General features: G+C 47.2%; 1 long non-coding RNA gene across 1 annotated transcript; it reads right to left on the bottom strand.

The window, feature by feature from the left end:
- Nucleotides 1–6,202: 6,202 nt before the first annotated feature.
- On the bottom strand, nt 6,203–12,526 carry LOC123047328 (uncharacterized). Its single transcript, XR_006422941.1, has 4 exons — nt 12,124–12,526; nt 7,454–8,641; nt 7,007–7,378; nt 6,203–6,932 (listed from the first exon to the last, which is right to left on the bottom strand). It is a non-coding gene; the product is annotated as an uncharacterized lncRNA (long non-coding RNA).
- Between the last annotated feature and the right edge of the window lie 1,451 nt (nt 12,527–13,977).

Here is a 13,977-nt window from a genome sequence, read left to right as displayed (position 1 = left end):
GACGGCGGCTTTAGTCTTACTGTTGTATGACTTTGTAAGGTCTTGTGAGAATAATTAATAAAATGGCCGTATGCATCGTCCAGATGCAGAGGCCGGGGGTCATCCTCCTTTTCTAAAAAAAACATAACCTGTTCTAAAGGTAACCAAAAAGCTCAATAAGTTCTCAATCTCAGAGATACCACAAAAGCAATCTGCTCCCACAATTTCAAAGAAGCTTTACCAGCAGACTACAAACCTCATCTCCTCTTTGAGATATAAGGGCATATCCAAGGCCAACTCTCAAAGCGCCCGCAATCGTTCGGACCGTGTTATCCGGGCGTGTTTTGCCATGCAACACGGACCTGTATCGATCCGTCAACCGGCCTGACGCAATTCTTTTCGCAAAACCGACAGGTGACACCCCATCATATAGGGAGGGGTCGGCGTCACCCCATCATATCTGGCCACTCCAGATGCAGACAGGGAACATTAGATGGCAGCCGACACCTCCAAACACCCGTTAGTAGCCAATACCTCAGGCCGCCGAGCACCCCCTCCATTGGCTCCCCACGGCCGGTTCCTCCACCGCCTCCCCACTGTCGAGGGCCGCCGTGGCAACCTACAACGCCCTTATGCCACGCGCCCATGGGATAAGATCGTCGCCACCAACCAAATGCAGCCGGGTAGGCACCACCGCCACCGCGCCACTGCCTTCCCCGCCCGGGAACCATGGAGGAAGCTGCCAGCCGTAGCCCTAGTCACCGACCGCAATCCTAGCCACCCCGTAGCCTGCACCATCCACGTGGCAAGATCTAGACCCCACCATCCTGGGTGCATAGTGCACACTATCCACCACCACTATCACGCCACCTGCTCCACCAGCCGACGGCCATGGCGGAGCTGGCCGACGACGACCCACACCGCCCTCAACCCACGCTACACGAGTCTGTCCCACATGCAACCACCTGATGAAGAGAGCCCCATAGCGATCACACCATACCAGAGCACCAGAGCGCCGCCACACCGTCGCCAGGCGAAGATGCCGGAGCCCCGCACGCTCACCATCACGCCGTTGTGCCTCCTCCCACATAGTTGTCCTGCACCAGCCACCGAATCAAGCAGAGAGGGTGCAGGGCCCCGCCGCCGCCAACGTTGGTCGGGCTTTGCTCGGTGGTGCCTCACGCTTACAGTGTGGGAGGAGGGCTGGGAGGGGAGGAGAGAGTGGCAGCACGCTAGGGTTGCCCCGGTCGCTTGTGGGAGCGACGCGGGAAGGGGGAGTTTTTTCAATGAAGGAAAAACCCTCTAGAGGCGCCCGGAATGCTTATCGGTAACTACACGTTTGACATAGACTACAAATACATAGTATGCACTCCTAACAAAAAAAAAACGCTGATGCAAATCTTTAGCTATTAGGGTCTTCTATATACAAAGCTCTATGGCATTCTAATTATAGAGAGGTCGTGTGTCTCTCAATATGACAGCATCCGCATGATGCTACACTTTTTTGAGTTAATAAATGTTGGAGTAAACCACGTTAGGTGACGTCCAGTACAATACTAACTAGTCAGGTGACTCGGTTAGTTAGTTAGTGCATGGATGAGTTAGTTGATGTAGTCACGCATGGAGTTTGTTAGCTAGTCATGTGCATGTGCATGCTGGCCGTTGAGTGGACGATGCGCAAGTAGTGGACGTGTGCGTGTAGTCAGGGATTAGCTCGTGCATTGGTTAGTTGATTAGGTGTGTGCGTGATGGCCGAGTCTTGTGCATCGTGGAGAGATTCCAGGGGTGCATGGCCTTGCCGTAAGTTGAGGACCAGGATGTGTGTGAGTCATTATCTTGTACTGCCTATTTAAGTCAAGAAAAGGAATGAGAAAAGTGGCCGAGAGGGCTGGGCAAAAATGTAGTGTTTGTGTGACCAAGGAGGAGAGCTCTTGGCAAAGCTGGTGCTGGTGTCCTCCTTGGCGCGTGTGTGTGTTCTTGAGAGAAACTACAAGTGAGAGTTTTGTGAGCAAGAAGAAGAGCGGCGCTACGAGAAGCGGTGGCAACAACAATAAATGCGTCCTTTATCGAAAAAGCTGGGTGCAGGCAATAAAACCTGGATACATGGACATGCTAATGAAGTGACCAGATACTTTTCAATCGTCTTACAAGGGTCTGCACTGCACTTGGACAACAAATGGGGCATCCATTTCATACATATCCTGCATCGAACAGTGACAAAGACAGAAGGAGTGACAACATATAATGTCACCGACTGGACAACAGACTTGTTGCTGCTTAGTTAACAGTTATAAGCATCTGCTAGCAGACAGGAAACACAATCAAAGACATACATATGGCAGAATAGAACCCAATATCCTTGAGAGAAAATCTGGTAGCAGCATCTTCTTTTGCCCACTAAACCAAAGACTCATCGCTATCAAATGGCATGCCTTCTCTCTTCTGAAGCTTTTCCGAAAATGTCTCCATCCCAGAGTATTGCAACAGGACCCAGACATAGGAGAGGAACTCCACACCCGTTCCCAAAGTCTCCGCGTGCCAGTATCCTTGGCATCGGCTAGCAGAAAAGCAGAGCATCTCCATCCACACACCTTTGATCACCTCCCACTTTCTGGTGGGATCATCAAGCTCATAGCCTAACAAGCTTTTAGCAAGCACCCAAGCATCGCCAATAAAAGTGTCGGGAAAACGATGGGCGTCGCATATCTCAATTACCTTCTGTGTAAACTCCCTCTCGCCCCGTGGTGTCTCTTCAGTCTTGAGGATTTCCTCGAGCTCGCTGTAAGCCGTCGCGAACAAGCCCTTTCTGCTGCCTGGCATTAGCATCTTAGGATTAGCGAACAACAGATGCATCATGTAGTTGGACATTTCTTTGCACTGGCGGGGGCATTCACGATCATCACCAGGTCCAGGAGAAGTGGCCTTATGGTGAAAGCATAAATCTGTGGCGAGATGCCACAGAACAATGGTCTCGTCAAATGGCCTCTTTATGCTCCGACCCAGTTCCCCGGGACATCCCTTACTCGCGAGCGTCCTTTCACCCCTGGTATCAGTAAACCACCTGTAAGTCTCAGTGTCCTGTATGTAGCCATTCCACCCTGATTCAATGTGCTGACGGGCCAATTCTGTAATCTCCACACATGAATACACAGGCCCCATGTGCCAAAACAAGTTGAGGAAGTCCTTGCAGTGTAACCATCCCGCGATCCTCCTCGACGTGTAGTGCCATTTGTTGTGGGCTAATAATCCAATAAGATTATGTTGGAGAATTCTGGTGTGGAAGCTGTCCCCGTCACTTGATATGACCAGAACCAGCTCCATCAGAAGAGTGAAGTACAACAGCACAAGTGTTATCTTGCTATCTGCACCGCTATAAGCTTGTTTCTGGCTACGAGTGTGTACGAGGCAGATGACTGTGATTAATGTTGCATAAACTGGCAATCCTTGTATAAATCCACGGCGAAGTAGGCGCTCCAATTTCCGGCTAATGTATAAGTAAAAATAACAAAGTTTGTACTTCAAAAGAAAAAGAACCCGACCGGAAAGTGTTGGCTTGTCCATGAGAGGAAAATGGTGTTTGGTGTCAACATTTTGTTTGGTGTCAACATTTTTGGTGTAAAGAAAACTGGTCATAGCAGACAGCGTTCCTTCTATTGCTTGACAAGCTGATATGGGGTTAAGAACCCAGAATTTCTTCAGTGTTTCAGCACGTTCAGAATATGGACGTGGAAAGTCCAAAAATATCTGGTCCGGTAGGCTTGGGAGGTTGGAGGAGTATGTTTTTTCATCGCGTCCACCACAATCCAGCAGGACTTCTTTTGCCTTTTCTACGTATTCTTTAAGCCGTTCTTTTCTCAGGCCGGTCGCTTGGACGACCTCAGACGAGCTGGCCTTTCGTAGGGCACTAAAGCTACTGCCCCTAAGATTGAGGGCCTTTTGGAAGCATTTGAGAATCACCAGGATGAAAAGCAAAATTGTTGCAGCCAACAACCTTTTGTCATCCGCCGACCATGACTTGTAAAACACGTAGAGTGCAGCCGTGACCTGACACAGTGGATGATCCAATCAGTGCGATGCAAATTTTTTCCTACTCCCTAGGAGTCATAACCGCGGAAAGTACCCAACTGCACTGCCTACCAGTCCCATAATATAATGTATATTGTTATTTTTTAAAGTTAAATGTAGTACACTTTAACCAAATTTATGAAAAAAAACATAAATGTCTCAATTTTTGAATACCAAATTAACACCATTAGATTCACCATCAAATCGATCTTATATTGTAGATATAGATAATCTTCTCTATAAACTGGATCAAAGTATGTGAAGATTGGCATTGAAAACAAATTGATGCACACTATATTATGAGACAAAAGGAATAATAAAAATACCAATACATGTGCGGATATCTTATCCTCTTCTTGGGTTTGTTAGGCCGCTAAGAAAATCGTGAAATTCATGAATGTAAAGATACAACCACATGACCTCTACCCCACTCGCATGTTAGTAAATATACCAATATTCGTATGAACATAGTATACATGCGAGATACCCGGCATGGCTTAATAGAATTTAGAGGCACCAAAAGAGTATACAGTTATGCCCTAGGTGCCCTCCCATCCTCGGTAGAGATGCAGTTGATAACAAAACGGTTAGGCGTAGGACTTCAATTTTGAAGTGAGACGCATAAGTTTATTGACATAGTAATTCAAGAGGAAAAAGTTTCTTTGCCGGCAACCTAGAAGTGGGTTTTGGTGATTTTTATCCGTGTATAAAGTAAATTCTTCCTAAAGGACTAAAGATAAAAAGTGGCGCTAGAATATTTTGCACTGACCTTGGATAGAGAAGTTAGGATGTGCCGGCTCCACTTCTCGTTGTCTTCTATCTTGTAGGTGGTTATGACGACTTGTCCGCCGAGGTGCATCAGAAGGATGGGCGCCCATAGCAGCTCCAAGTCGCGGCTGCCACGCGCGTAGCTACAGCGCGGCCCATCCTTTTGGCGGTTGAAGAGCGTGGCGAGGGTGAAGAGGGCCAGAGGATCGCAGCCGATGTGCGCTAGCCGGAGCCAGACTCTGTACCATGCCCGGAGATGCTCTAACCGATTTCGACCAGAAAATACGAGGCAGAATTGGACGATGAGGCTGGCTAGGACGAGGATGCGAAGCTGCCACTCGTCCCACCATTGCGCCATTTCGCTGATTCGCTAAATGTGTGTGTGTGTTTGTGTTTTCGAGCAGCACAGGTTGATGCACTCCCAATGGTTTTTCTCTTAGTTATAGTTATGGGCACATGATTGGCACCTGCGTCCACTGACTTATTTCCTGCACCTACTGTATATAGTTATTTCTTTGACTTTTAGAGCCTTGGGGCGATGTATACGCCAGACAACCCTCGGACATTTAATGCACGATTCAGGTCTAGATTTTTTGTCCAAAAGGACCCCCTACCGAGATGAATTGACAAAAGAGACTATCTCTGGATCAATTTGACAAAAAGGACCACCTCAGCGGTGGCGGCACGCGCGGCAGGCGACACGTGGCACCTGCCGCCACGCCAGGAGGCGGCGGGCCCGGCCGCCACCGCAGGAGGCGGCCACCCCAGCCGAACGGATTCCCCACAGTGCGTCGCGGCGCGACGAAATGGGGCGGGCCAGGTGGGCCCGGCCGCCACCGGGCGAGGCGGCCAGCCCTGGCGTGGTCGCTGCCTGGCCGACAGGCCCTGCTGCGAGCGGGCCCCGCCAGTGGACCTCGCCGCCACAGCCTGAGGCGGCCTCACCTGGCTGACAGTGCTGGCCGACAGCTGGTGCTGCTCGGTTGCCGAGGCATGGGCCCGGCCGCCACTAGCGCAAGCGGCCGTTGCTGCATGCGCGCGCTGATTCCCGGGCCGACATGAGCACTGTAGTAAATGGCGTTGATTCCCACGTGTATGTGATTGCTTGTTGCTAATGATGCTGATTTTCATGATTGAGCGGGAATCCGATGCGGTGTGCTAATTTCACGGGCTCGCTGTTGCAAACTGGGCTGATTCCTTACAGTGTGGATCTGCAGTGTGACCGACATGAGAACTGTGGCAAATGGCGCTCATTCCCATGCTTTGAAAATTGCTGCTGCAGGTGAGGTGACAGCACCCAAGAGCGTGATTTCCGCGCGGTGATATAGACACTGATGCCTGCTTTTGGTTCTGTAGTGCCGACACTACAGGGATCCTAAAATATCCCGCCTAATTTCCTCTGTTCTCGCTTATTTTCTCGCCATCATTAATCGTCTGAGCCTATAAAAGAAGACACCGAGGCTCTCGTCCAGCCATCCTAGAAATCGCCAGTGCGCAAAGTGTGTACACATTTTTTTCAGTCGATATGAGTTTGCCTTGTTCGGATCAAAGCATTAGGCCGAGGAAAATGAAGACTGCAAGTTTGCCTCCTGGGGTGGCAGTCCTGCGGTGTTGGTACGTGGTGCTGGTTTAAATCTGGTACACGAGTCTCCTCGGGCATGGGGATCCCTCGCGTGAAGAGATACGGCTGAGATCCCTCACCTTGGGTGTATGCATCATATCCTGTGTACGCATATGGGTTAGGGGAAAGAAACTGCTCGGGCATCGAATCCAAGCCCGTGCCATGGTCCTGAGATGTCTTCCCCTGACGAAGCTGCATCGAAGAAGAGCGATGCAGCGGCAGAGATGAGTCATGTCATGGCAATGTCGTTCTAGTACTCGGACCCTTCCCCCCATTGCTCATGGCTCGTACGCGCCTCGCTCGGTCTGGACGACGGTGCCGCACTCGGTCTGGCTGACCTCGCTACCGGCATGTATGCTCCAGTGGCAACGTCGTCGCCTCTACCGCATCTGAACTTCTTTGCCACGAATTGTTGCAAAAGTTTCTGGAATGTCTTGCGATATGGGCCTTGGGACGGCATGCTATCCGTAGCCATCTGCCCTACTTCGTTGACATTTTCAAGCTGAACAATATTTGGATGTTATTTAGTTTAAATGATTATGAAATGATGGACCTAAAAAAGTTACAAGTGATTACCAGGTGGTCACGATAGTAAGCTGCATGCAGCTCAACATGTCTCCGCGCCTGCTCCTCTTGTGTGAGATGTGTTGGTATAGTAGCTGGCTGACTGGCCAGGCTAGCACGTGTGTTCATGCAGTACCACTTCTTGTACGCTTGATCTGTACTTCCATCGTACGGTCTGCTAAATTAAATAATTACATAAACCGTTGTGATGAAAGCAAAGCATCTTCACGCATCGTATGATCATCGTAAAAAAATAATGTACATAAAATATACCTAAGTTGACGCACTATATCTGCTAGCGCTTCATTTTCCTACTTGTGTACACATTCACTGTTCTCTTCCCTCCAATCGTATAAACTCCAACCCCTGCCCATATTTGTTAGCCTGCAAATTATGTAACAAAGTGTGAGTTTAGTAAATTAAAAATGACACTAACCATTTAGGGATGTCACATCTTACTTATGTGTTTCCTCGTCGATACGTCTGGGAAAAGGTGGTGGAATTTCTTGATAGAGACCGAACTGTCTCATTACACGCTCTGGGTTGTAAGGTTCAACACACCACAGGAACAATAAGTTGCAGCGAGTCAGCCAGAATGCACTATCGGTCAACATGCCCGGTGTGAAGTGTCGAGCATCAAAGACCATTTTTAGCTGGTCCTGAGTCCACGGGTTCTGTGACTTCTGCCTCATCAAGTATCTCAAACTGCTGGTGGTACAAAGGGTAACAATTTTTCGCAATATCTGGAGACCAACGTTTCCGTGCCTTTGTCCACCTGGTGGCCATAGTTGCGCTAGCACCCTCGCCAAAGTCGTATGGGTATATGGGTTGTACTATACGAGGTCGTCCTACAGGGAGGTATTCCCAGGACCACAACTGTAGAAACTCATAGGCGACACAAAGTAATGGAGCTTTTTGTGCGAAAGAGGTTTTTTGTGTGGCATCACACAAGCCTCTGTATGTATGAGATAGCATGGCAGAACCGAAGCTGTATTTTGGCTGCTCAGGTAAAGGTTCATCTATCATATTCTCTGCAATGTAGATGAGACCAGGGACAACAACGTCCCCATGTGAATTTGAAAATAGATTCCCGAGGAGCCACAACAAATACGCAAACAGATGTCTTTTTCTCGTCTCCTCATTGGCGAAGCTAGATAAATTAAGAAAGTTATCATGAAGCCAGACGAGTGGGATGCCCCGAGGGTTACCAGAACGTTGTGATTCTGGCATTTCCATCCCAAGACGGGCTGCTATATCTAATGCTCAAGATGGAGACACTCGTGGAGAGACTATCGGTTCACCTCTAATTGGTAGAGCAGTGATCATAGAAACATCTTTCAGTGTAGGTGCAAGCTCCCCAAAACGAAAGTGAAAGGTGTGGGTTTCAGGTCTCCACCGGTCAACGAGGGATGTCAAAAGGGATGGGTCCGAACGTACTTGGTCGTCGCATGATGTGAGCCTAGCAAAACCTTGTAGTCCATAAGCGTCAAGGTGAGCAAGGAAATGATTGTGTATTGGCCATGTTTTCTTTATGGTTCGAAGTCTGAAAGGCCGATAATCATGCTTAGTATTTGGTTTCAAAAATAGGTGGCAACGGTGGCCGGCGTCATGGGGCCCCTGCAAAAGCACTGGCACTTCACCCATAACCTGCACACAAACATACAAATATAAATTACGAGGAAGACATAAATACAAATGCAAATCAAAATTAACTTAAAAAATACAAAGAGATACGATTTACATTAATTATCTGAAGTTAACATCAGGAGTACAATAATACAAAGAGAATCAATTTAAATTTAATATAAGTACACATAAGGAGTAGAAATATAAATAGACATGGCGAGTACATATATATCAACATCATGCGTTGTTGTTGGCTCAATATGGGCAGTCTTTGCGTGAATGTCCAGGACACCTGCAAACGCGGCATCGCCTTGGTTCTCCCATCTGGCTATGGTCCATGTCATTGCGATGACGCCTAGACTGACGTCGTCCCTTTGCGGTTCTCATCAAGTCGGTGTTCGGAACCCATTTCGGCCCATCTGGCCACAACATTTTGTAGTTCATATCAATGCCCCAAGCCCAGAACTCACCGTTCCAAGTGTTGTACAGATTGTACATGTTGAAGTACGGCGATATGTATGGCTCGACGCTGATTTTTTGAACAGCAGCCGCCCGGAGCACATGACTGCAAGGGTAGCTCTCAAGCTTGGGCTTGTTACAAGTGCACTCACAGGAGGTTGAGCCAAGGGTGACAGCTTGCTTTTTTGATCCTCTGTGGCGACCCTTAACGTACTTGGCTCGCACATTGACCTCCCAGTTATTCCTAAGTGCGTCCACTTTCCTGTAGCCATGACTTTGGGACTTCTTTGCTTTCTCATCCAGATGTCTTTGCATCTTCTCGGACCATGGCTTGTTCAATTCAACTTGTGCTTTGGCGATGGTGACCCTTTCTGCAAAGTATGACAGGGTCCGGTTCCAAGTTTCTTCAATTAGGGATGTGATAGGCAGTGCTCGCACCCCTTTAAGAACACCATTATACACCTCTGACATGTTGCTGGTCATTATTCCATACCGAGCCCCGGTGTCGTGAGCCTGCGCCCACTTCTCCAAATGAGGGCAATTCTCGGTGATCCACTGGCTCAAATTTATGGCCGTCCTACGACCCCTCCGGTCTTCTCTCTGCGGCAAGGCCGCGCGGTCGATCTCAGCATTGATACCTGCCCATATCGCATTCATTTTGGCTTCAGTTTTTTGCATGCACATCCTCTTGAATAACTTGAACCAATCCTTGTTTTTGAATTTGGAGTAAAAGTTTGCTGCCAAATGCCTCATGCACCACCTTCCCTCTAGATCAGGCCAGCCCCACTCTTCTTCCGATGCCTTAATTATTTCAAGAGCGCTTAATAATCCAGTGTTGCGATCAGAAATGATGCAAACACCTTTACGCTCTTTCACGACACCAATCTTCACGCAGCTCAGGAACCACAACCAGCTATCTTTGTTCTCGCTCTCGACCAATGCATATGCAATAGGAAGAAGCTGATTATTTGCATCCGCTGCAATCGCCACCAATAGTGTGCCCTTGTACTTTCCAGTGAGAAAGGTACCATCAACAGATAATATCGGGCGACAGTGCCTGAAGGCTTGTATAGTCTGGGCGAATGCCCAGAATAAGCGGTCCAGGATTAGCTCACCCGGGTTCATTGGGTTTGGACGTTCTCTCTGCCAAACTTGAGTCCCCCTATTAGCACTTGCTATTTGATGAAGCATTCTAGGGGCATAAGAATATGCCTCCTCATAGGTACCATACAAGTTCTTGAATATATTTTCCTTCGCACGCCTAGCCTTGCTGTAGCTAACAGGGAATCCAATTAGATCCTCTGCATCTTTTTGCAGAGCCCTAACACTAATGTTGAGACTTCCCTGCACAATTGTTTCCATCGTCTGTGCCACAAATTTTGCTGTCACATTGCAGTGATCTGAAAGAGTCCCAGTTTGCTCACAGGTATGCTCCACTATTTTTGTGATATGCCATGACTGACATACCCCAGGCTTCAGTCTAGCGAGAACTCTTCCGCGGCAACCTTTCGCGGTGTGGATGCATATGACCTTCAACTCTTTTTTATCAGACTGCTTCACTCTATGCTGGCGGTGGATGCCGATTGCATAGCTACCCATTGCCTGGTAAGCAGACTTCTTATCTAGGAAAACTTGCCCAACCTCCAGGCTTCCCGCTCCTAGGCCAGAAGCAGAGTGAAATTCATTGGTGATGCTCATATCCTGTAAAAACCCAGGTTGCAGTGCCGCCGCGACCGCCCTCTGAGGAGGAACATCTTCTTCTCCGCTTGACTCCGAAGACGCAGAAGAATGATCATCACCATCTAGCGCCTCCGGCAATCCCTCCACGTGTTCGCTCATGTCAACGGCCGCCGACCAATATCCTGTGTCATACAAAGGCTGGCCGCCCGTCGGTTCCAATGGGCCGATGCTAGGGGCTGATGTGATGGCCAACTCGACCTCACCACCCCTGCTACTGCATCCGGCAACATCAGTGACTGAAATGAACTCCACATACACCATCGGCTGACCATACATTGAGTTATTGGGATTGCTTGCAAACCTCATGTACGACCCCCACGACCGATCACCTGTGACAGGCCGCAAACCCCAACGGGCAACTGTCCCATCATGTCCTCCGTCAACGACGAAGGCCTCCATTGTCATTTTTTTTCCTGCATCACTGGGCCAAACACCGCTCGGATGCACCTTCTAACAGCTGCGTAACCCACGTTGACCATGTCTCTCACCACTACTGTAGTCGACTCGCAGAAGGACACATCCACCCCGCATGGACCGTCGCGTAAGACGTTCCCATAGTACACTACTAAATTTTCCATAGTACCTAACCAACATACATGTTTACATTTCAAATAATTAGTAACTAAACATTTAGTAACGATGACAACATTTACATATCTTACGACTAAAATAATAACCATATTTTCGTTATAAATATTCGGTTTGTTTTTAGAATAATTTGCTTAGACTTTAAGGGGTTGTTTGGTTAACGGGTATTTAAAGATCTAATAAATTTTCCATAGTACGTAACCAAAATACATGTTTACATTTGAAACAATTAGTAACTGAACATTTAGTAGTAGTACGATGACAATATTTACATATCAGACGACTAAAATAATAATCGTATTTTCGTTACAAATATTCATTTTTTTTAGAATCATTTGCTTAGACTTTTCGAGGTTGTTTGGTTAACAGGTATTTAGAGATTTTTTTTCTCCAACTCGTCTACGAGCGTCACAAACTAAAACTCTTTTTTTTCTCTAACGACTATTAGTAAAAACTATTTTTCTTACAACAGGTTATGACAAAACCCATGGTAATTACTCGCTATCCAAACAACCAGTAAACATAATAGTACGATAATAACATTTTAATATCATATGAGTAAAAATTTAGTTTCTTTCGGCTTTATATAATTTTTTTCACATCATACGATAACAATCATTTATCTACAAATAATAATATTTACAGCAACATGCATATTATTCACAATAGTACATCAATACAAAAAATATTAACAAAATTATAGTGTCATTTTTTACCTTAGCTCCAATATGGATGTGCTTGCGAATGCAATTAAGCGTCAAAATAGTTCCAATAAATACCCGTCGTCAGTACTATATGAACGGAGTCAACCTGTTATCACATTAACATCAATATTACACACGGATTTTTCTTCCTGCTAACAAAATGGAAACACAATTTCTTCAATCACGTCTTCTCCTCCTTGTTTGCTACTAAGATGAATTATTTTACCTAATTACATACATCATTAAGTACATTAGCACCTAATCTGAACATATAAAATTTAGATTATTGCGACATAACAAAGTAGACCTACGGTCTCCTAACTATAGACTTATTAATAAACATACCACATAAAATAACATACCACATAAAATAACATACCGCATGCAATAAAAAATATTGTAAATGTTGTATCTGTCGTCTGAAATTATTTCTAACCTCTACGCACTAACATCGCATAGCTAATGACGAGCTAAAAGACTAACTAATTATCACCCTGCATGCACAAATAAATAAATGTATTGCAAAGCTCATATCTTGATCTTCAACTTCGTACTACACTTTCGCAACGCAAATCCTACTCCTCAAGCTCTAAATGACTCCAAATGACTCCTTCAAGTGCTAAAATTATGCCTAGAACAACAGAGAATACACACTTAGGAACTAATCAAACAGAACAAAAACATCATGCATGTGAACGAAACCAACAAAAATGGATAGATCTTACCTTAATCTAACTTTTCTTCAACTTCATCATCTTCGAAATCAAACTCCAAATCGACCAAAATCACGAGTAAAAGTGGCTACCTAGTTTTCCTTTTTGTCTATGTATGCGCTCAGAGAGAGCTAAGAGGTAGAGGAGGCAACCAGAGATATGCGAGAGAGAGTATATGCGCACGGAGTCGCGCATGTGCGTTTAAAAAGAAGAGGACCACTGTATTGTCGGCAGAGCAAGCCAGAACTCACCTACCACGGCATCGGATTCCAGCATCGCGGTGTCTCATCATACGCAGCAACAACAACGTCTGAGTGTTGTCGCTTCGGCCGGAGAAATAGACGGAAGCGAGAATCACGCACAGCTTTAATCAGTGTCGTTTACGTAGCAATCAGTACTACAAAGTTTAGGCGGGAATCCAATCATCGAAACTTGTGGCAGGCAAAACAAGGAGCTGGGAAAAGCAGCGCCCGTGAAAATCTGTGCCACCGGAATCAGCGCCGCACCGGAATCAGCGCTGTCTGCGCCGTTGTCGCGCGTGCAGCTGCAGGGTCGCCACCTCCTGCAGTGGCGGCGTGGCCCACATGCGGGGCCCGCGAGCATCACAAGTTGTCGGCCCGCGCCCGACAGCGGCAACAGAGGCCGCCTCGCTAGGTGGCGGCATGGCCCACCAGGCCTGGCCGTTCCGTCCCGGCTCGGCGCACTGTGCTAACACGGTTATTTCCCGCGCGGCCGCCTCCGGCGGTGGCGGCCGGGCCCGCCGCCTCGTCGTGTGGCGGCAGGTGCCACGTGTCGCCTGCCGTGCCTGCCGCCACTGAGGGGGTCCTTTTTGTCAATGTTTTTGACATGTGGTCTTTTTTGGCAATTCTGTTGGCCAGAGGGTCCTTTTGGACAAAAAATCTCAGGTCTAATCTCGCAAGTTGATCCATCTCGATTAATTTACACTGAGTATGCATATGGTTGCGATGTCGGCATCAATGATCGTGTAGATAAGCACCCATGGCTTGAATATACCATATTTAATTAGCACGACTAGAGCCATGACTCGCTCGGTCTTGAAATACTACTATACTACGTACCATTAGTGGCATCATTCAAAGTATAGAAAAGGTGCGAGTGATTGTTGTCCTTACTTATTTGTATCCCATCTTTT

This window comes from Triticum aestivum, chromosome 2B (assembly GCF_018294505.1).
Source record: "Triticum aestivum cultivar Chinese Spring chromosome 2B, IWGSC CS RefSeq v2.1, whole genome shotgun sequence".
NCBI lineage: Eukaryota > Viridiplantae > Streptophyta > Magnoliopsida > Poales > Poaceae > Triticum > Triticum aestivum.
The sequence above is the reverse complement of the archived record's forward strand: the minus strand, read 5'-3'. Positions and strand labels throughout refer to the sequence as shown.